We start from the raw sequence: 21,293 nt of genomic DNA on the forward strand, positions 1-21,293 counted from the left end.
CTCATAGACTGTCCACCAAAAAGAATACATTTTATTAAATGAAAATTTTTAAAAGAGGTAAAAAATACATGAGGTGAAATGTCCTGTGTTCCCTCATGAGTTAGGAAATGGATACCCTATCTCAGGGAATAAAAGGATAGTTGGGTGGGAGGATAGATGGATGGATGGATGAATGGATGTCTGCCTTCCTACATACTTATTATGATCACCTGCTCAAATTTTTAGGTTCCTCGGGTGATATTACTCAGACCTTTTGGGTAGGAGTACACCCCCTCAGCTACAGTGCAGTGAGCAGCTGAGGCTAAATGAGATGCCAAATGTGAAAGCTCTTTATAAAGTGAAAGTGTACTACAAATGCCAGCTATGTCACTGCTGAAGGAACAATCTACATATTCATTTGTTCTGCAACAATGTCAGCCTCCTGAAAGGCCACAAAGCAAATACTGCAGGTTAAAAAAAAATCCGTAGAGAGGTGCCTGGGTGGCTCAGTTGGTTAAGCATCTGACACTTGATCTCAGCTCAAGTCTTGATCTCAGGGTCGTGAGTTCAAGCCCTACTTTAAAAAAAAAATCCATAGAGAATCCCACCCTGTCCAAAGATGAAGTAACATGTAGGTACACATACATGTGGATACATGTATAACACAAGGTCACTACTAATGACCACCTGTAACCTGTCTCCTTCCCAACCTTCCCCTGTTGGATCTCCTGTCAGATCCAACTCACCATCTGACAAAATGTTCTCTGAAGGATTGGAAACAGAGGATGAATCCTCAGCATTTCCCTGACTAGGAAAATGAAACCCAGAAAAAAGACGAGATTTCCCCAGGATCACGCTGTGAGTTGGTGGCGGATTAGGGGGTCAGCAGTCTTATGGTAGAATGTTCCTGACTGTATCCCATTTCAATTGCCGTTTTAAGTATGTGCACACAATTCTTCCAAGTCCCCAGCAGCCCGGCCCAAATAACCAGCATGACAGATTACAGAACCAGGCAAATATTCCAGAGACTTAAAAAAGGAAAAACCAGTTTAATGTTCCTATAAAGGAAAACAGCTGTCCAAAGAAATCTGTTTAAACTTAACAGAGCATTGTTAACTTTCTTTTTGCCTCAATCTGCTGGGGAGCACCTGATTTCTCTCTGCTCTTCCATGCGAGACAACAATGACATGATTATGGGTTATTTTGCCTGAAGTGTTTCTCAATCTCTAAATATGAGCCAATCTATGCTCTGATCAGAATTTTTTTAAATATAAATTTCCAAGGAAAGAAGGGGTTTAGTGGACGTGAATGCTTTTATCTACAGGTCTCAGAATTGGTTTTCCTAGAGTTTAAAAAGAGACAAGATCGCTCTGCAGAAAATCTATAATGCACCTCTGTATGCTCAGTCTAAGAAAAGAGAGGGAATTCCAGAAAGAAGCTGCCACCTCATGTTGATGTTTCTTTCCAGATTAAATCTAACATTCAAGCTGATTTCTATAGGCTGAAAACTGCTGAAGAAAACAAAAGTGCCTAAAGCAGAAGACAGAAAAGCAGTAAACGAGGAGATCCTACTTTCTCCACTCCAGAGGGCACAGAACTGAAAAACAAAACCAAACAAATTAAAAACAAATAAATAAAAGCATGGCCAGTATCTCTGGACAGGTAGAAAGCTCATTTTTGTGAGAACTGCATTCTAGCCCGTAAGGGGTCATGAATCTGGGAGAACTAGAACTGAGCAAAATAAAAGGGTTTCTACCCTTCTCTCCACTGGGTTTCCCACTCAGGATGGGCTAGAATGCAAAAGAGAGGAAATCACTTATGGAGATTGATCTTGGTGCAAAGGTGGGTGCTGTATTTATCCATATCATGCCCCTCTCACAGATGAATGGTTTACTTCCTGACAAGACACATTTAGGATCATCATATGCTTGAATTTACTAGCAGGTATTACACGGTAAATTATTTCTGGCTATAAAAGCATGTCCGATTTATGTGCATGGCAGAGCCCTAAAAGTATGACTATTACAGTGTCAATAGACAGTATTTAAGTGCTAATAGTCTCCTTATGAACATTTATGAACATCATTCATTTTTAAGGAGACAGAGAAGATTTAGTGAATTGGCAGATGTCAGACAGAAGAATTTTTGGTTTTACTCGATCTCGAATAGCCTGCTTACAATACATTTCATCAAACAAGCATTTTGGCATGGGAGTTGGGAAAGCTGTGACACCGTGGCATTTGGGGTCCGGTGGGCTTGGGTGGGCATTTGGCTTTGCCTCTTCCTTGTCACGGGGGCAAGTCTCTCTCGGAACCTCAGTGTTTTCATCTGAAAAATGTGGATGACAGTACCCACCACATGGTGCTATTATAAGGCTCATGGAAATTATATTTTTTAAAAATCCTTCAGATCATCATAGCATAGGTTGGCTTATATTTAGAGGCAGAGAATGGCTCATACTTAGAGGTTAAGAGACACTCCAAGTAAAATAACCCACAATTCATGCCACTGTTACCTTGCATGGGAGAGCAGAGAGAAATCAAATGCTCCCCAGCAGATTGTAGCGAAAAGAAAGTTACAATTCTCAGCTAATGAAAAGGAAGAAAAGAGGAATGTCCTCACCATCAGCATATCTCACCACTGGTGCTATACCCTGTCAAGTGAAAACTATTCACAAAATGTCCCAGAGTGCTGTCTGTTGATGTCTTGCTAACAAGAAAGAAGTGTTAAACAGAATCTGAGCAGACACAAGCATTGGATTTATTGACTCTTTGGACGGGAATTTCACAACTATATTAATTTGGAACTGCAGTAATTGAGCTACTTAATTCTATCACCTGCAAAATCCATAAGCAAAGTCCGATCTCCTTATTTGTCCCTTTTATTTGATATTTTTCAAGAATTTTGATCAGTAAATACCAAATATAGTCCTGCAATAATTTGAATTTCCTGTTTTATAGCTGTTCTTTCCATTTGGCTCCCAAGCATTTCAGTTCATATTGGGAATTCCTCTCCCTCCTTATCCAATCTCGTCCTTTGATTGTACTTTATTGAACCGTGTCTATTGATTTTTCTATCCTTATTGAGTTTTTTTCTCCCTCTTTAGTTATGGTAGATTCGCACCATTAATGGAGAGTTTCCAACTATGTCAGTTCTTTTCCAACTCTTTTGGATAAATACATTTAATTTTCCAAATGAGTGTACCCAATGGCTTTGAGTAGTCATTTATACTTTAGTATAAATGGGTCTTTACCATCTATTTAGTTAATTTGCATTCATAAGAAAATACAAGATTGAAGAAGATGCACAAAAGAGGGAAAATGAGGGGCAAATTTTCAAATTTCCCACCCAGATGTGGGTGATAATCTCCTAGAGAGAGCCTAATTTTTAGTTTTCCCTTGGTCCCATTCTGCTGTTACCACTGCTCTAGGACTTACAGGCTTGATCAACTGTCTCCCCTCTGCTCTCTGGATGGTGGCATAATTTTAACTTCAGAGACAGGCTACCCCAGGGCTGCAGCAGCCACCTGAGGCATGACACCTGGTGAAAGTATCAGTCTTCCCTGTCTTGCCAGCCCTTCTCCCCACTTAGGTTCCGCTATATCAATGCTTATGACATGGCTCAGACTTCTTTCTTTATGTCAATAAATGTGATTATCTATTCCTTCCCTAGATTTTTTTCAAAAAGATATATCAAAAAATAATTTAAAAAATCATTTGTCATTCATATGTCTTGCTTGAGGGTTCAGAAAATACAGCTGCTCAGCTATGCCCAGATCTCAGGAACAGGATCACTATTCTTATCGCTTCCCAATTTCCAGGCATGCCCACACCTGGGGAAATGAGAACTGGAGCATTCTGTTTTATAATGGAATTTTCTAAACTGATTCAAAGGAATTTTACTGCTGTCACAGAACCAGTCCTGAAGACAGGGCTTTTTAAAAGGGTCATTTGATTCCCTCATCATAGGGATGCCTGGATGGTTCAGTCGGTTAAGCATCTGCCTTCCGCTCGGTCATGATCCCACAGTCCTGGGATCGAGCCCTCCATCAGGCTCCCTGCTCAGACAGGAGTCTGCTTCTCCTGTCCCCAACCCTGATCGTTCTCTCTGTGTCTCTCTCTTTCAAATAGATAAATAAAATGTTAAAAAACAAACAAAAAATGATTTCTTCACCATAAGCCAATGCTGAAAAGTTCACAAGAGGCCTCTTCCACGACTACTTCTTTTCATTCAAATTTCTGGGTCTGTGGCCTCAGCTGTTGCTCAAGGATCATCTCTGTAGGAGAGATATCAGATATTTCAGCCTTCATGTCCCCCTTCCTTTTTTCTTTAAAGATTTTATTTATTTATTCATGAGAGACACAGAGAGAGAGGCAGAGACACAGGCAGAGAGAGAAGCAGGCATCACGCAGGGAGCCTGATGTGGGACTCTTTCCAGGGATTCCAGGATCACGCCCTGGGCTGAAGGAAGGCACTTAACTGCTGAGCCACCCTGGCGTCCCTATTTCCCCCTTCCTTAATCACACCAGTTTGCTGTATTCAAGGCTTTTTTCCTGTACCCAGTGAGTGAGTGCTCATTTCCTTGGATTGCTGCAAGGGTCAGCCCCACTGTCTTTCCGTATACCTCACTGTGGCATGGTTATTCTGCTCAGATCAGTTAGTACTCCAGAGAAAGGAAGAAAATTACGAACAGAGTCATGTCCAAGTTATATCATAATATATGTTTATAAAACCCAAAGTCCATTCCATTGCCTTTAATTTGTTTCTGCTACTTCAGAGCTGTATGACCTCTCTGGGCCTCAGTTTCCTTATCTGAAACTGAGTGGGCAGTGAAGGCTACCACACCTCACCAGTGACTTCTGCAAAGGCTCATGGAGATTTGTAAGGAGGCCATCTCACAGGCTAGCTAGCATATATAGGATCATGAACACATCTGGATGAGCCCATGGCTTATCTAACTCACTCTGCAGATCTTTATACAACATATTCTGTGCAAAGTCACGGTACAGCTCTCAGCACTGTGTGTCAGCTCTACCCTGATGTTCCTGCTCCCTACCCAACCCTCACCAAGATCCCCCCTGCAATGCGGTCTGACCAGTTCCGTGTAGGAAACAGTTTCCAAGCCAATCCTGAGAGGAGGTCGAAGGAACATTCTGACTTCTCAGATTATCAGTGTCCCTCTTCCTCCCATAGCTGCCCCCTCCCCAACTCCAGCTGTGTGCTTCATAAGACAAATCCTTTTTCTTACACGGCCACACCTGAACGCTCTGAAATGGGCAGCTTTCTAAACTAGGCTACTTAGAGTCATTCCTGGAACACTTTGGAACTATGATTGAGAAAATACTGTCCTTCTCTCCTGCTACAAGCCTTGGGCAGAGAGGCTTAGGAGCTTTGCCAGCCATGTCCCTGGCTGTGTGGGCAAGGTCAATGTTCAGGAATAGGGAATCAAGCCAACAAACACAGAGTTGAGAGTTGGAGGGAAGACTTCTTTGCATAAAGATGTCCTCAGATCTCTGTACACATCTGCTTTTCCTAAAGCCTGGCTGTTGAACCCATGCTTTGTTATATAAGCTCCCCTGCCCCTCCCTCTGCCACCAGGTGGGGTTCTGTGCTTGAAACCAAGAGACATCTAAAATAAACAGGAAAGCTTATCCATTCAGCCAGAAGTGTCCCAAGAGAATTACTCCTTCCTCAATACTTTCCTGGCGTCGTCTACAAGTCTCGGTTCTGCATTGACCCCTAGGTCCTTGATGATCTGCTGGCACATTCTGTCTACTACCTCAGTCTACCAAGGAAGTATGGTATGTTATGGTGACATAACTATTTCTCAAGGGTCTCTAACAGAGTAAGCATTTTACATCTATTACTGCTCTTCATTATAAAAAATTATAATTTTTTTAAAAGATTTATTTATTTATTTATTTATTTATTTATTTATTTATTAGAGGGAAGAAAAGCACACGCACACGTGGAGGGAGGGGAAGAGAGGGAGAGTCCTGAAGCAGACTTCCTGCTGAGTGCAGAGCCTGATCCTGGGCCCCTGAGATCAAGACCTGAGCCGAAATCAGGAGTGGACAGCCTAACCAACTAAGCCACCCAGGGCTAAATTATAATTTTTAGGTAAAATCATGACTCAGGTGCAAATGTGAAATAAATATGTCAAAATTTTTATTCAACTCAATTAATAGGAAACCAGTAAGATGCTAAAAGTGGTTCAAATAAGAAATGGAATTATAAAGATTTATATTCTCCACCAGGCAAAATTACCTGGCATTCCTATGAACAGGAATTGTTTGTATTACAATGAACAGGGAATGTTACCATTGGTTTTCTCAGCTTCATTTCTACTCTTATAGAGTTGTTTAAAAGAGAGAGAGAGAGCACCTAGGCAACTGCAGGTCAAATGCGCACACCCCTATGGAATCAGGTGTCTCAGAAGCTCCTCTATACAATGTCCAGCACTCCCCTGAAAGGACATCTAGTCATCTCTTTTGTTCATTTCCAATTCCTGGACAGTCTCTTTTGACAACTACAACCTTGTAAGAGAGAGATGATTATACTCAATAAAACATCATCGTCACTTTGGAGATGAGGAAACTGAAGGTCATAGAAGTAAGAAACTTATTTTGATCACATGCTTTAGTATAATGGCAAGCTGGGATTCAGACACAGCTCTGATTCCAAGATCTTGACCCAAACTATCTGAGCTGGCTAGGGCCTCAGGCACACTTCCTGCCTCACCCTAGTCTCACTAGGGGAATGGGTCACTCGCTTACTCATTCACCCATTTCACAGACATTGCTTTTATTAGGAGCTGTGATGAACTGCAGTCTTAATTCAATCAGCCTGAAACCACCAAGAACAAACCTAGGGTGACAAAGTCAGGTTCATTGACCTACTGCAGAGGAACTGCACACCGGAGGACCCACAGGGTGTCCCACCAAATGAAGGAAAAGAAAGAATGACAGAATTGGGAGGAAGGGAGGAGTTAAGGTGAATGTCAATAAAGCAGGATTTTGAAAAGTCAAAGGAAAGCAAGACTGTGCATAAAGGTATCATAATAAGTCCTGGACTATGAAAAGGACCAAAGGACCCGTTTCCGTGGAAACAAAAAAATTACAATAGCTGTGGAATGTTGTGTCCTGAAATCTCTGATCCGAAGCTCTGCACCAGAATTGTAAATAGGGGCTGCTTCTCAATGTTAATGACTGACCCCTCCAGGCAAGAAGGGAATTTTTCCTTTTTTAAACATTTTTTTATTATGATTGACATATCGCATTGTGTGACTATAAGTAGACAATGTGTTTGTTGATTTGTACATTTATATATTGCAGTGTGAAGACCAGTGTAGTGATAGCTAACACCTCTTTGGCTCTGCTTAATTTTTGTTTATTTTTTGCATGGCATGTCTCGTTCTTACCAACATAATTCCAAACAGATCAGTTTCTGAGAGTTTGTGATTTTAGAAAAAAAGTTTCTCCATGAATAAGAAAGCAGTACTCACTGCAAGAAGGGAGTTCTTGAGACACTTTATAGCTACAGTGTCCTGGAGAGAAATACTTATTAACTTTGGAACTGATTTTTCCTGTGTCTTTTATTCCAGCCTGATGAATGGTCGGTCAGGCAGATTTTGAAAGTCTAAGCTAATTTTTACTTTCTCATATCTCAGCGAAAGTGATAAACGGGTCATTATGACACAGTTCTAGAAGGTGCTATAATAGAGGATTTAGCTTAGACTTAACTTAGGTTTAGAAAGACTGCCTATAGGAGGCAGACCTCGCCTCTGGGAAAAGCAGAAGTTGGCCAAAGGAAGGTGGGAAAGATGGTTTACGTACAGCAAGGACATAGGCAAAGAGGAGGGACAGGGAAGCAAATTGAAGGAATTGCAAGTACTGGTGAAGGTGAATCAACAGTCTGGAATGCTGGGGAGAGTGGCAACTGATAGATACCCAGACTCTCCTATGTCCAAGTGGAAAGCACCCATCTCCTTGGAGTATGTGTTCTTTAGGGAACACTTCTTTGAGTGGTCTTCCTATGTATGTATAAATGACAGGCAAGTAGTCCTGAGAGGGGAGAGCGCCAAGGGGAGTCGCATTTCCTAGGGCACTTGCTTATTTACCAAAGTTGATCCCAGCAGACAAAACAGGGCTATTTTGTAGACTTTGCACTGAGCTTTCCTCTCCTATTTCCTGAGAACATTTAGGGGAACCAGGCTGGCCTTCAACCAAACCTTTCTTTGCAGGAAAGGACAATGAGACTTTGGAGATAAAAAGTTACAAAGAGATGGGTTGGCCTTCCAGGAGAGAACTGGATTTAGCCAAGGGTTATATCATTTCAGGTCCTGGGAGAGAACAGGTCTCACATTGACACAGAATAATCCTCTCATTTGTCTCTTTACTACTCCAACCCAATCAGAAGCAGAGGGCAACAAAGCCTGGGGTGCTTTCCCAAGAGGTCAGCCTGCCAGGGTGTGAAGTAGGGTAGAGAAGGGAAAATAGTAGATCTGGAGGGACAGAGTGGAAACTCCCAGCACAGGGGTTAATGCTGAGAGTGCTTTCTGACCTGCTCAGGCCAGTAAGTGGTTCTTTGCCAAACAGCTGAGTTGGGGAAAGGGAGATGAGGGGAGTTGTTACTTACAGCCCAGTAGGCAGAAGCAGACCCAAGGACGGTGGACCTGGTGTCTGCAACAAACTGCCACCTCAGGAGATAGGCAGGCACAAGAAAGCATTTTAAATACCTTCCTTACTTTGTTTTAATTTTAACTATTTTGTTTAAAATAATTTATTATTGAAATTTATTTTAAAGATGTTATTTATTTACTCATGAGAGACACACAGAGAGAGGCAGAGACACAGGGAGAGGGAGAAGCAGGCTCCTTGCCGGGAGCCTGATACTGAACTCGATCCCAGGACCCTGAGATGATGACCTGAGCTGAAGGCAGATGCTCAACCACTGAGCCACCCAGGTGCCCCCTTACTGAAATTTTAAAAATGAAAGGAGTGACTGTGGTTGCACTGTTACTTAGTGTGGCAAGAGCAAGGGGCTGGATCCCTGAGCAGATCTGGAAGGAATGCCAGGTAGAGACTTTATCTGGAAGGCATTGTGGAGCCACAGGAGGGCCTGCAGCAGAGAGCTGCATATTTTACTGGCCTGCTGTTGTTGAATAATTGCCCTGATAACAACCTCCTACCCTCTCATTTATCCAACCAGGAAGGATTACACATTAATTCCATTGTCAGCGGACTTTCCGACCCAGAGAGAGAGGACAACCAGAGAACTCTGGGAATCAAGAGGAGAGGGCAAGGAGCCAAGGACAAAAACAACTACTTGTTTTTCAGTCTTGAGCCTTGAAAATAAATATGCAGTAGCATTAGAAGAGTCTTGTTTCTAGGTATCACACTCTTTGGTTCTTCTACATTTCTGAGCTTTTGAGGAATGTTGGTTTCGAGAATGTTCTGAGCTTTCATTCAACAAAACGATTTATTCTCTTCTCTGTGCCAGATACCAAAAGAACAATGGAGAAAAAAGCATGGGTGCTGCTCTTGAGATCCTCACAGACTTGCAGAGCAATAGGTACGTGAACAATTCATTGAAAGTGTGTGTTGAGCCCTAGAATAATGCAGGGCATACTCTAGACACACACATATACACAAGATAGCTAGAATTTTTAAAATTTATTTTTAGAAAGCAGGTACAAATTAATTATACTCCTCAGTACTACCTACAGCATCTCCCGTCATCACTCTTCTGGTTTTTTAATTTAATTTGATTTGATTTTTACAGAGAGAGAATGAGTGGGGGGAAAGGGTAGAGAGAGAGAGAGAAAGACAGAGGGAGGGATTCCTGGGTGGCGCAGCGGTTTGGTGCCTGCCTTTGGCCCAGGGCGCGATCCTGGAGACGCGGGATCGAATCCCACGTCGGGCTCCCGGTGCATGGAGCCTGCTTCTCCCTCTGCCTGTGTCTCTGCCTCTCTCTCTCTCTCTCTCTGCGTGACTATCATAAATAAATAAAAATTAAAAAAAAAAAAAAAAAGACAGAGGGAGAGAGAATTTTAAGAGTCTCCATGCACAGCACAGAGCCCAATACAGGGCTCACTCTAATGACCCTGATGGTGACCTGAGATGATATTAAGAGTCAGTCACTTAACCAACTGAGCCACTCAGACACCCCAGTCCTCTTTCCTTTTCTCCCATTCAGTTCCCACCCCTATACTCTTCCTCTTTGTAGATACCCACTTTAACAGATAAGTACTTATCTTGTTGGTATACTTGTAAAAATAACACGAAAGCCATATCATGCCATAGATCTTAATCTGCTTCTTTCAGTGAACTCTCTGACTTTAAGATCTATGCATGATGCACATGCATATCTAGCTCATAGCACCTAACTGCTGGAAAATATTCCAAAGGTTGTATCTATTCCATAGTACATGTTCCATTCCTCTGTTAATAAAAGCCTGGGTACTTCCAACTGCCCCACAACCATGTGAAGGATGAAATGAACACCCATAGACCTGTCCATTCGTGGGCTGTGAGCATGTTTCTCTGGCATATTTATTTACCCAGAAACAGGCTGGATGTGTCGTGGGATATATGCAAGGTCCCTAAGTACTGGCATACTGCTCTCCAGAGATCTGCATTTAGTATTGTCTGACTCTCTAACCTAATGTTTGCCAATCTTGTGGCTGTAAAATGGTATTTCATTTTATCTTGGATATCTTTGTTACCTAATAAAATTGAGCAATGCTAGTCATTTAGATATTCTGTACAAAGACCACTTGTGCATTTTTCTATTGGATTTACTTTATAATCTAGGTATTATTTATGTCACTTGTAAATGATGTAAAAACCTTCCTGTGTTCTGTGTCACAATTGTCAACTTTGCCTATTGTATATTATTTAAAATAAATTCTTTTTTTAATGTTTTCATCTAAATTCCAGTTAGTTAATATAGTGCTATGTTAGTTTCGGGTGTACAATATACTGATTCAACACTTCCGTACAATACTCAGTGTTTATCAGTACAAGTGCACACCTTAATCTTCATCACCTATTTAAAATAAATTCTTAATCTAAATGTAAGATAATCCATTAACTATTTTACCTTGTGGTTGGTGTGGTCTTGCTTAAGAAATTTTTCAACCCCACCCTCATCACAAAAATACTCTTCTACGTTTTCTTCTTTTAGCTTGATGGTTTTATCTTTCCATAGGAACTTAGTCCATCTATAGTTCACTTATAGTTGGTGTGGTGCCAACTTTATCATCTATCAAGTTCTTTTATATACAAAGGTTTATTTCCAAGTTCTCTATTCTGTCCCATTGGGCTAGTCTATTCACCCACAATTACCATATTGCTTTTGTTACTATGGCTTTATAATATGTGTTGATTTCTGGGAAAGTGAGTCTTCCTTCTTGGCTCTTCTTTATTTCCAAATGAATCTAAATATTCATGGACATAGACATCTTAGAGGAAGATGGTAGAGATCCTGAAAAATCTAACTGAAATATTTCTTGGATTGCATTAGATACCTAGACTGGGAGGAAATTGGCGTCATTACAATATTTTTTTAATATTTTATTTATTTATTAGAGACAGAGAGAAAGAGAGAGAGAAGCAGAGACAGACAGAGGGAGAAGCAGGCTCCACGCAGGGAGCCCGACGCGGGACTCCATCCCGGGACTCCAGGATCAGGCCCTGGGCTGAAGGCGGCGCTAAACCGCTGAGCCACCGGGGCTGCCCGCGTCATTACAATATTAAATCATCCAGTTCAGTACTGTGCACTGTCTCTTCGTTTGTTTGAATCATTTTCTATTTCCTGTTTTAAACTTTTAAAATTTTCTCCAAAGAGGTTTTAAGTACCTCTTTGGTACTTTATTTCCTAGATACTTTATAATTTTTGTACTTGTGATGGGCATCATGTCTTCTATTATACCTTGTGGTTGTTATTGCTGGTATAAGGAATAAACACTATTGAATCTTGTATGATTATCTTTTTTCTAGAGACCTTGCTAAAGTCATATATTTTAATAGTTTACTTGTTGATTCTGTTGGGTTTTCTATATAGCTGAGCATATCATTTGCAAATACTGACAATTTTATCTTATATTATTATCCTTTTACCTCTTACAGTTTTTTAAATGCCTCTTTGCATTGACTAGAGCCAGTAGTATTGTGTTGAATAGTAGTGGTGTTATCAGGTATCTTTGCCTTATTTCTCATCTTACAGGGAATGCATCTAAAGTTCTTTGAAATATGAAACATTGATGAAAAAATTGAAGATGGTGCAAACAAAAGGAAATATATACATGCTCATGAATTAAAATAATTAATATTTTTAAATTGTCCATACTACTCAAAGCAATCTACAGATTCAATGCAATCCCTATGAAAAATACCATTGCATTTTTTCACAGAACTAGAACAAATAATCCTAAAATTTGTATAGAACCACAAAAGACCTCAAATAGCCAAAGCAGTTTTGAGAAGGAAGAACAAAGCACAATCCTAGATTTAAAGATATACTTTAGGGATGCCTGGGTGGCTCAGTGGTTGAGCATCTGCCTTTGGCTGAGGGCGTGATCCTGGAGTCTCCAGATTGAGTCCCACATCGGGCTTCCTGCATGGAGCCTGCTTCTCCCTCTGTCTATGTCTCTGCCCACCCCCCTCTGTGTGTGTGTGTCTCTCATGAACAAATAAATAAAAATCTTTAAAAAATAAATAAAAAATTTAAAAAAACTTTTTAAAATAAAGATATATTATAAAGCTGTAGCTATCAAAACAGTATGGTATAGGCATAAAAAAATAGATGCACAGATCAATGGAACAGGATAGAAACCCCAGAAATAAACCCACAATTACATGATCAACTAATCTACAGCAAAGGAAGCAAGAACATACCATGAGGAAAAGACAATCTCTTAAATAAATACTGCTGAGAAAACTGGACCACTTTCTTACACCATACACAAAAACCCTCAAAATGGATTAAAGACCTAATCATGAGATCTGAAACCATAAAACTCTTAGAAGATAAAATAGGTAGCAACCTCTTGGATACCTAGAGTCCAGAACACTTTAAACCAGACTTAGATCTGTCTGCCAAGGAGCCATCACCTAGAAGCTGGAGGAGTTAGCTCCCAGAGAACAGGGTACTATAGAACACTGGGACAGCTACCTGCTATGGATGGCTCTTAACCAGATCCATCCAGCTCTTGACATACCCTTTGACACTGAGATCTATGGGAGTGGGGACTTTCTGAATGATGCTGTCCTCCCTCACCCTGGATACATGCTACTTTTGAACCATGAGCCTAATCTAATCTAATGTAATCTAATGACCATATGACTTAGGAAAGCTGAAGGATCAGCCTGGAAATTTGTATTTTGCTCATCCTCTTCTAGAGAGACTTTTCACTTTAAAAAAGTCTCTTCATTTAGTCACTAATAAGGCAATAAATGTTGTTTTTATAGGCCTTAAAACAAAAACTATAGCAACATTTTTCTAGATGTCTCCTGACACAAGGGAAACAAAAGCAAAAATGAACTATTGGAAATTCATCAAATAAGAAGTTTTTACCCAGTGAGGGAAACAAAACAAAAGGTAACCTACTGAATAGGAGAAGATATTTGCAAATGATATATCTGATAAGGGGTTAATGTCCAAAATATATAAATAACTTATACAACTCAAAACAAAAAACCCAAATAATCCAGGACGCCCGAGTGGTTCAACAGTTGAGCGTCTGCCTTCAGCACTGGGTGTAATCCCAAGGTCCGGGATGGAGTCCCGCATCAGGCTCCTTGCAGAGAGTCTGCTTCTCCCTCTGCCTATGTCTCTGCCTCTTTCTCTGTGTCTCTCATGAATTAATAAATAAAATCTTTAAAAAATACACAACAAATAATCCAATTAAAAAATGACTTGAACAGTCATTTCTCCAAGGAACACATCCAGACAGCCAACAGGCATCTGAAAACATGCTCAACATCGTTCATCATCAAGGACATGCAAATTAAAACCACAATGAGATACCACCTCACACCAGTTGGGATGGGTAGAATCAAAAACACAAGAAACAACTATTGTCAAAGATGTGGAGAAAAAGGAATCCTCATGCACTGTGGGTGGGAATGTAAATTGGTGCAGCCACTGTGGAAACCAGTATGGAAATTACTCAAAAAATTAAATATAGAAATACCATATGACCCAGTAATTTCACTACTGAGTATTTACCCAAAGAAAACAAAAACACTAATTCAAAAAAAGAAAGCACTCCTTTGTTTACTGCAGCATTATTTACAATAGCTAAGATAAGGAAGCAACCTAAGTGTCCACTGATGAATGGATAAAGAAGATGTGGAATATATATATGCAATGGAATATTACTCAGCCATAAAAAAGAATGAGATCTTCCCATTTGCAGCAACATGAATAAACCCAGGGGGTCTTATGCTAAGTGAGATAAGTCAGAAAGAGAAAGACAAATGCCAATGCCACGTGATTTTATTTATATGTGGAATCTAAAAAACAAACAAAAAGCAGAAATAGACCCATAAATAGAATAAACTAGTGGTTGCCAGAGGGTAGGGGTGGAGGGGATGGGCAAAATGAGTGAAGGGGAGGGGGAGGAATAGGTTTCCAGTTACGGAATGAACAAGTCATGGGGATGAATGGCACAGCATAGGGAATATATATAGCCAATGGTACCGTGATAGTGCTGTATGGTAACAGAGAGTAGCTACATTTGCAGTGAGCACAGCATAACATATAGACTTCTGGAATCACTATGTTACATACCTGAAAACTAATGTAATGTGTGTGTTAACTATACTCCAATTTAAAAAAAGAAAAAGAAGGGCACCTGGGTGGCTCAGTGGTTGAGCATCTGCCTTTGGCTCAAGGCATGATCCTGGGGTCCTGGGATCAAGTCCTGTATCAGGTGCCCCACGAGGAGCCTGCTTCTCCCTATGCCTATGTCTCTGCCTCTCTCTGTGTCCCTCACATGAATAAATAAATAAAATCTTTAAAAAATAAAATGAAAAAAAAAAGAAAAAGGAAGTTCCTCCTTTGAGTAAGATGCTTTCTGTGGGCCTTGGATATAAAGATTCCTTCCGTAATCCAGCCTTCCCTTCTTCCATGGTGTCCCAGCACATTTTTCCTCAAAAATGATGCCAGAGGTAAAGCTTACATGCTAACACTCTATTGGGAAGATAAGCAACCTCTGGGAAGTAAAAGTCAAGGAAGTGAGGCAGGAAAGGGAGGAAGCAATCGAGGAATGTGTTCTCAGGCTGTCACAGCTTTCCCACAGCAGCTGCTCAGATTTTGCAGCATGCCTCCAGAGAGGCTATAGGAAATGACCGAGTCACAGAACAGTCTGATAGGGTTGCAAAGAGAGCTCTGTTTCCGCTGGTATCCTGCCCTGTCCTATCTCCCAGGGGTGGAGATCAACCCGGGATGCATTACCCCGTTCATGTTTGGGTTCATCACTGTCCCCTCAGTGGCTTTCAGGAAACTGGCCAATGCGGCCAAGATACATGTGAGGACTTCTTGGATCATGGGAGCAGCACTGCCAAGCATACATTCAAAAAGTGCTGGGTCATGACTCATCATGACTCACTCAGGTCTTCTCTTTTCATATCTAGGTCTCTATGGCCCCAGGAATGAAGCTGTCACCAGGGGCACCCTTGTCAGTGACTAAGGTCACATAGCCAAGCAGCTCTGGAATGGTGCATAATAATTGTGTACATATGGCGACTGAGTTAGATCCTGGCATATTTCCTAGACTTGCTTGCAATCCAGTGAGGCCATGTGTCTAAATTATCATCATTGGAATGTGAAACATCAGTCATTCTGGGTCTGGTACTTAAGACAATGGGCATGCCTCCTTCACGATGCCTTTTTTCCTAACAGCTGGAACCTGATCATGGCAGCCACCTAGCTTCCATGACATCCCTACGCGATGATAGAACCATAACTTGGAAGAAACTTGGAAACCCGAATGATGACTTGTAGCAGGGCCATCCATCCTTCTCCCTGGATTGCTCACAGTGAGATGGTTAAGAAAGAAAGAAATGGGTTTTTAAGCCACTGGTTTTTTTTTTTTAAGATTTTATTTATTTATTCATGAGAGACAGAGAGAGAGAGAGAGAGAGAGAGAGAGAGAGAGAGAGGTGGAGACACAGGCAGAGGGAGAAGCAGGCTTCATGCAGGGAGCCTGACATGGGACTCCATCCCAGGTCTCCAGGATCATGCCCTGAGCTGAAGGCAGCGCTAAACCGCTGAGCCACTGGGGCTGCCCTAAGCCATTGTTTTAGATCTTTTTTGCTATACTCTAATATAATAGCCTTTATCAAAAAAGTAAAATTACCATCTATTCATAGTTTTCTGAGAGTTTTTATCATAAGAGTTGTTTAATTTGATTAAATATTTTTGTATTATGACATTTTGTGATTTTTTTCTCCTTTAGTCCATTAATAGTGTCAATTGCATACGGACAGTTTTTCTTTTTCTTTTTTTTTAAAGAATTTTTTTAAAGAGTTTTATTTATTTATTCATGAGACACACACACACACACACACAGAGGCAGAGACACAGGCTGATGGAGAAGCAGGCTCCATGTAGGGAGCCTGATGTGGGATTCGATCCCGGGTCTCCAGGATCGCGCCCTGGGCCAAAGGCAGGCGCCAAACCGCTGCGCCACCCAGGGATCCCTCTCTGTGTGTTTCTCATGAATAAATAAATAAAATCTTTAAAAATGAAATAAAATAAAATAATTAAAAAGGATAGAGAAGCAACACCAGGCTGGGTCTCTGAATAGACCCTCAGAACAGATGAGAGAGCTCCTAACACTGCCATCGATGGGGGAGAGGAGAATAGAAAGGTGGCTGTCAGACCTCACCCGAAGCTGTGATCCACTGAGCAGGAAGCTGCCGCCACCATCTCAACAGCCTCTCAACACCACAAAGCTAGCGATTGTTCACTGGAATGAAACGCCAGACCCTGATGCTTCCCAAACTGCCTCTGAACACTCAAAGCTAGTGACTAGTCTCCTCAGTACCACGCCAGTAAGGTCTCCAAGACTGTGCTAAGCAAAGCAATGGCAGGAGCATTAGGAAGATGGCCTGCCTTGCACTTTGCACTCCTAGATTTCATCCAGGTACATCCAACTGGTGAAACAATCACATCAAGAACTCTAGCCTCAAAGGAAACTGAAAAGGATTATATTTAGTTGTCTGGGTTTTGCAGTATGGGTGGGCACACTGGAAGACCATCGGAAGGGACAGTGAGTATTAAGTGACAGTTGTGTTGGCCAGGGTGCACTAGATTACACTGCAATAGCAATCCCCCCAATTACAGTGGCTTAAAATAGCAAAATACATATGCCACCTTTCTATCACAAGTCAGCAGGGATGTGATTCTGCTCATTGTTGCCAATCAGAGACCCAGGCCGATGGGACAAGTGCCACCTCTCATATTGCTGGTCCCCCTAGAAAGGCAGAGAGACCCTCGAGGGTTTCAGACCAGACATTAAGCACACCAGGCTAGAAGTAACACACCAGTTGAGCTCATAAATCATTGGTTAGAATCTAAGAAGCCCTACCTGACCTCAAGTGAGTTAATAACAGACCCAGAAAGCTGGGGGAAGAACTAGAAGTATTGTAACGACCACAATTATAACTACCCAGACCTAGAAATGTCTTCTCTTCTGCTCTCCTGATACAGATTTGGAATCAAGTTTATGCTAGACTCAGAAGATGAGTCAGGCAGGCTTTCTTATTTTTCAAGTCTTTAGAACAATTTGTATAAAATGGGAGTTATATACTCCTTGAGAGTTTGAAGGAATACATTCATAAAACCATCTGGGCCTGTGATTTTTAACGTGCATAGGAGGAAAACATCCATATACTTTTTCTCAAGAAATTCCTTAGTCGGGGCAGCCCCCGTGGCACAGCGGTTTAGCGCCGCCTGCAGCCCAAGGCGCGATCCTGGAGACCTGGGGTCCAGCCCCCTGTCGGGATCCCTGCCTGTGCCTATGCCTCTCTCTCTCTCTCTATCATAAATAAGTAAATCTTTAAAAAAAAAAAAAAGAAAAAGAAATTCATAAGTCTGTTTGAGGTTCCTATTCCTATTTCTTTTCAAGTAAATTTTTGCTTTTTATATTTTTATGTATAAAGTATTTTTATATTCTTTCATTGTGTTTAAATTCTCTTATATCTGATTTCCTCCTTTTCACTTTGGAAGTTATTTGCAGGTTTTCTTCCTTTCGTAATCTTTCCAGATGTTTGTTTACCTAATTATATTGGTGAAATACTCGCTATGTTAAAATATTCTTTTTTTTCTATTATTCACTATTTCACTGATTTTTATCTTTTTATTTATTACTTCAGTTTGTCTCATTTTTTCATGTTTATTTTGTTCTTTAATTTGGTTCTTGAATTGAGTGGATAGGTCATTTGGTTTTAGTCTTTATTCTTTTTGATAAACATATTTAAAGTCTGTAAAGTCAAAGGCACATATTGCATCATGAATCCATTTAGAAAACATAAATATTCTCCTTAGGCCTGATGAAGCCTTTTATATGTCTATATCCTTTGCCCCTCATATTCCATTTCTTAGAATCTGTCCTACAAATATAACTGAACAGTGGGTAAAGCTACATGTGCAGGCTATTTATTATAACTCCTATCCATAATAGTGGAAACACCCTACATGTCCATCAATCAGAGACTTGCATTCGTTTCCTGTGGCTGCTGTAACAAATGATCACAGACCTGGTGGCTTAAAATAACACAAGTTTCTTCTGTCATAGTTCTCTAAGCCAGAAGTCTGAAATCAATATCACTAGTCTGAAATCAGATGTCGGCAGGGTTGCATTTCCTCTGGCAGCTCCAGGAGGGAATCTAGGCCTTATGACTTCCGGCTTCTGATGACTACTGGAATTTGCTGGCTTGTGGCTGCAACACTCCAATCTCTCCCTCATTCATACATCACCTCCTCCTCTGCTGGTGTCAGATCTCTGTCTGCCTTTCTCTTACGAGGACACTCGTGATTCATTCAGGGCTCACCCAAATCATCCAGGGTAATGCCCTATCTCAAGATCCTCAACTCAGTCATACCTGCAAAGACTTTTTTTCAAGTACAGTAACATTTACAGGTTCCAGAAATTAGGATATAGACATTTTGGGGGGGGGGGAATTTTTAGTCTACTATAGGAATAGTTAAATAAATCACAAGGATATATCTATCACTACAATGAAATATTTTGCCATCATTACGAAGAATGAGATGGAACTGTACATATGAATATGAAAACATGTCAAAGACATACTGCTAAGAGATTAAAAAGTACATTGCAGAACAGTAAGTATAGTATTATCCTACACTATAATTTACATATATTATACATGTGCTTAAAATATATTTCTGAACACATACTCAAAAGTAGCAAAATTATTTCTGAAGAATGAAATTGGGGATAGGTCAGGAAGATAAGAGAATTTACTCTTCTTTTATGCTTTTCTATATTCTTTATATTTCTATTTTCTTTTTTTATTATTATTTTTTTTTAAGTAAGCTCCATGCCTAGTATAAAGCCCAACACAGGGCATGGATTCATGACCCTGAGATCAAGACCTGAGCTGAGATCAGGAGTTGGATACTTAACCTACTAAGCTACCCAGACACCTCTAGATTTATTTTTTTAAAAATCACAGATTATTATTTTTAAATATTTTATTTATTTATTCATGAGAGACACAGAGAGAGAGAGGCAGAGACATAGGCAGAGGGAGAAGCAGATTCCTTGCAGAGATCCCAATGCTGAATGTGATCCCAAGACCCTGGGATCATGACCTGAGCCAAAGGCAGATGCTCAACCACTGAGCCACCCAGGCATCCCTGGACAGGTTATTTTTATAATCTTTAGAACGGCAAAGTGTTATTAAATATTCTTTAGCCCATCTGCCTAAAGTGCCCCGGCCCTGCTGTGCAGGACTCTGCTCTCCCTAGTCATCCTGTTTTACAGAAGCAGAACAAAGGAATCATTTTCCCATGCCCTGTGAAGGTCTATAGTTGTCCTCTTTTGTCACCTGTTGTTATCACCTCCAGTGATAAGTCATAACGGGAATGGAGAAAGAAGGTGATGAATCAGCTTTCAGAGCGACCAAACACATGATCTATTTAGTTAATCAGCACACAAACCTTCAAAACTCCATCCACTTCAGGCCATGTCTCTTACTAGCTGAAGAAACAAACTAGTGTCTTAACCTCTCAGACATCCTTATCTATAAAATGAGGAAATATTATGGTCTCCTTCATAGGACTACAGTGAGGACTAAATAAGACAATGCATTTTTTAAGTTAAGTGCTTAGTATAAGCTGAGTTGCATTGCAATCTGCCCAGGGGTTAAATGAATGCATTGATAAAATCCAGGGTGGTGAATAGTAGGGATGATATTACATATAAAACAAGATTTGAAATAGCCAAGTGCATTGCACCAAATGAGCCCTGCACCACACAAGGAGTTCTCAGTTGTAGTATGGGTGCCAGTAAGTCCCAGCTGTATGACCATCACACAAGTCTGTGTCCCCATTCTGGCTCCAAGTTTTATCAGCTGAAAAATAAAGACATTGACCTATGACTTCTAGATCCCTGCTAGCTCTCACATTTTATCATTCTGGGAACTTGGACACAAGATTCATGATTGTGCTTGTCAATCAATGTATTCCTGCAAGTATTTATAGAAAACACTTTATTACTTTCAGAATGAAAAATTGGATGGATTTTTTTAATGGACTGAATTGTGCCCATCTCCCCAAAATTCATCTGTTAAAATCCTAACCCTCAATGTGATTGTATTCAGAGACAGAGCATTTAAAGAAGTAATTAAAATTAAATAAGGCCATGAGGGTAGTGTCCTAATCCAATAGGATTGGTGTCCTTAGAAGGAAGAGGGGCGACAATACTATAATAATGGAATAAGAAGTCTCACCTCTCACTCTCCCATAAAAATATCTTTAATGATGAAAAATTCCCAATAAACTAGTTATAAAAATAATCTGCCTCAACATAACAATGGTCATCTATAAAAAGCACACAGTTGACATTATATGCAACAGTGAAAAACTGAAAGCTTTTTCTCTAAGATCAGGAAAGCAAACATGCTTGGGCTCATCACTTTTTTTTTACTGGAAGTGCTAGTCAGAGCTATTAGGCAAGAAAAAGAAATAAAAGGCATTGAATCAAAAGGAAGAAGCAAAATGATCTCTGATCACAAATGACATAATCTTATAGGTAGAAAGCCCTAAAGATAATA

The 21,293-nt window shown here is 40.5% G+C and overlaps 1 long non-coding RNA gene across 2 annotated transcripts; it reads left to right on the forward strand.

Moving 5' to 3' along the window:
- The first annotated feature begins 4,881 nt into the window (after nt 1–4,881).
- On the forward strand, nt 4,882–11,961 carry LOC144294032 (uncharacterized). 2 transcript variants are annotated; one of them, XR_013361428.1, is made up of 5 exons: nt 4,882–5,780; nt 5,925–6,099; nt 9,190–9,370; nt 9,481–9,552; nt 11,571–11,961. It is a non-coding gene; the product is annotated as an uncharacterized LOC144294032 (long non-coding RNA). The 2 variants fall into 2 exon arrangements; XR_013361429.1 differs by lacking the exons at nt 4,882–5,780; nt 5,925–6,099 and adding an exon at nt 8,276–8,433.
- Nucleotides 11,962–21,293: the final 9,332 nt, after the last annotated feature.

Source organism: Canis aureus, chromosome 22 (genome assembly GCF_053574225.1).
Source record: "Canis aureus isolate CA01 chromosome 22, VMU_Caureus_v.1.0, whole genome shotgun sequence".
NCBI classification, from domain to species: Eukaryota; Metazoa; Chordata; class Mammalia; order Carnivora; family Canidae; genus Canis; species Canis aureus.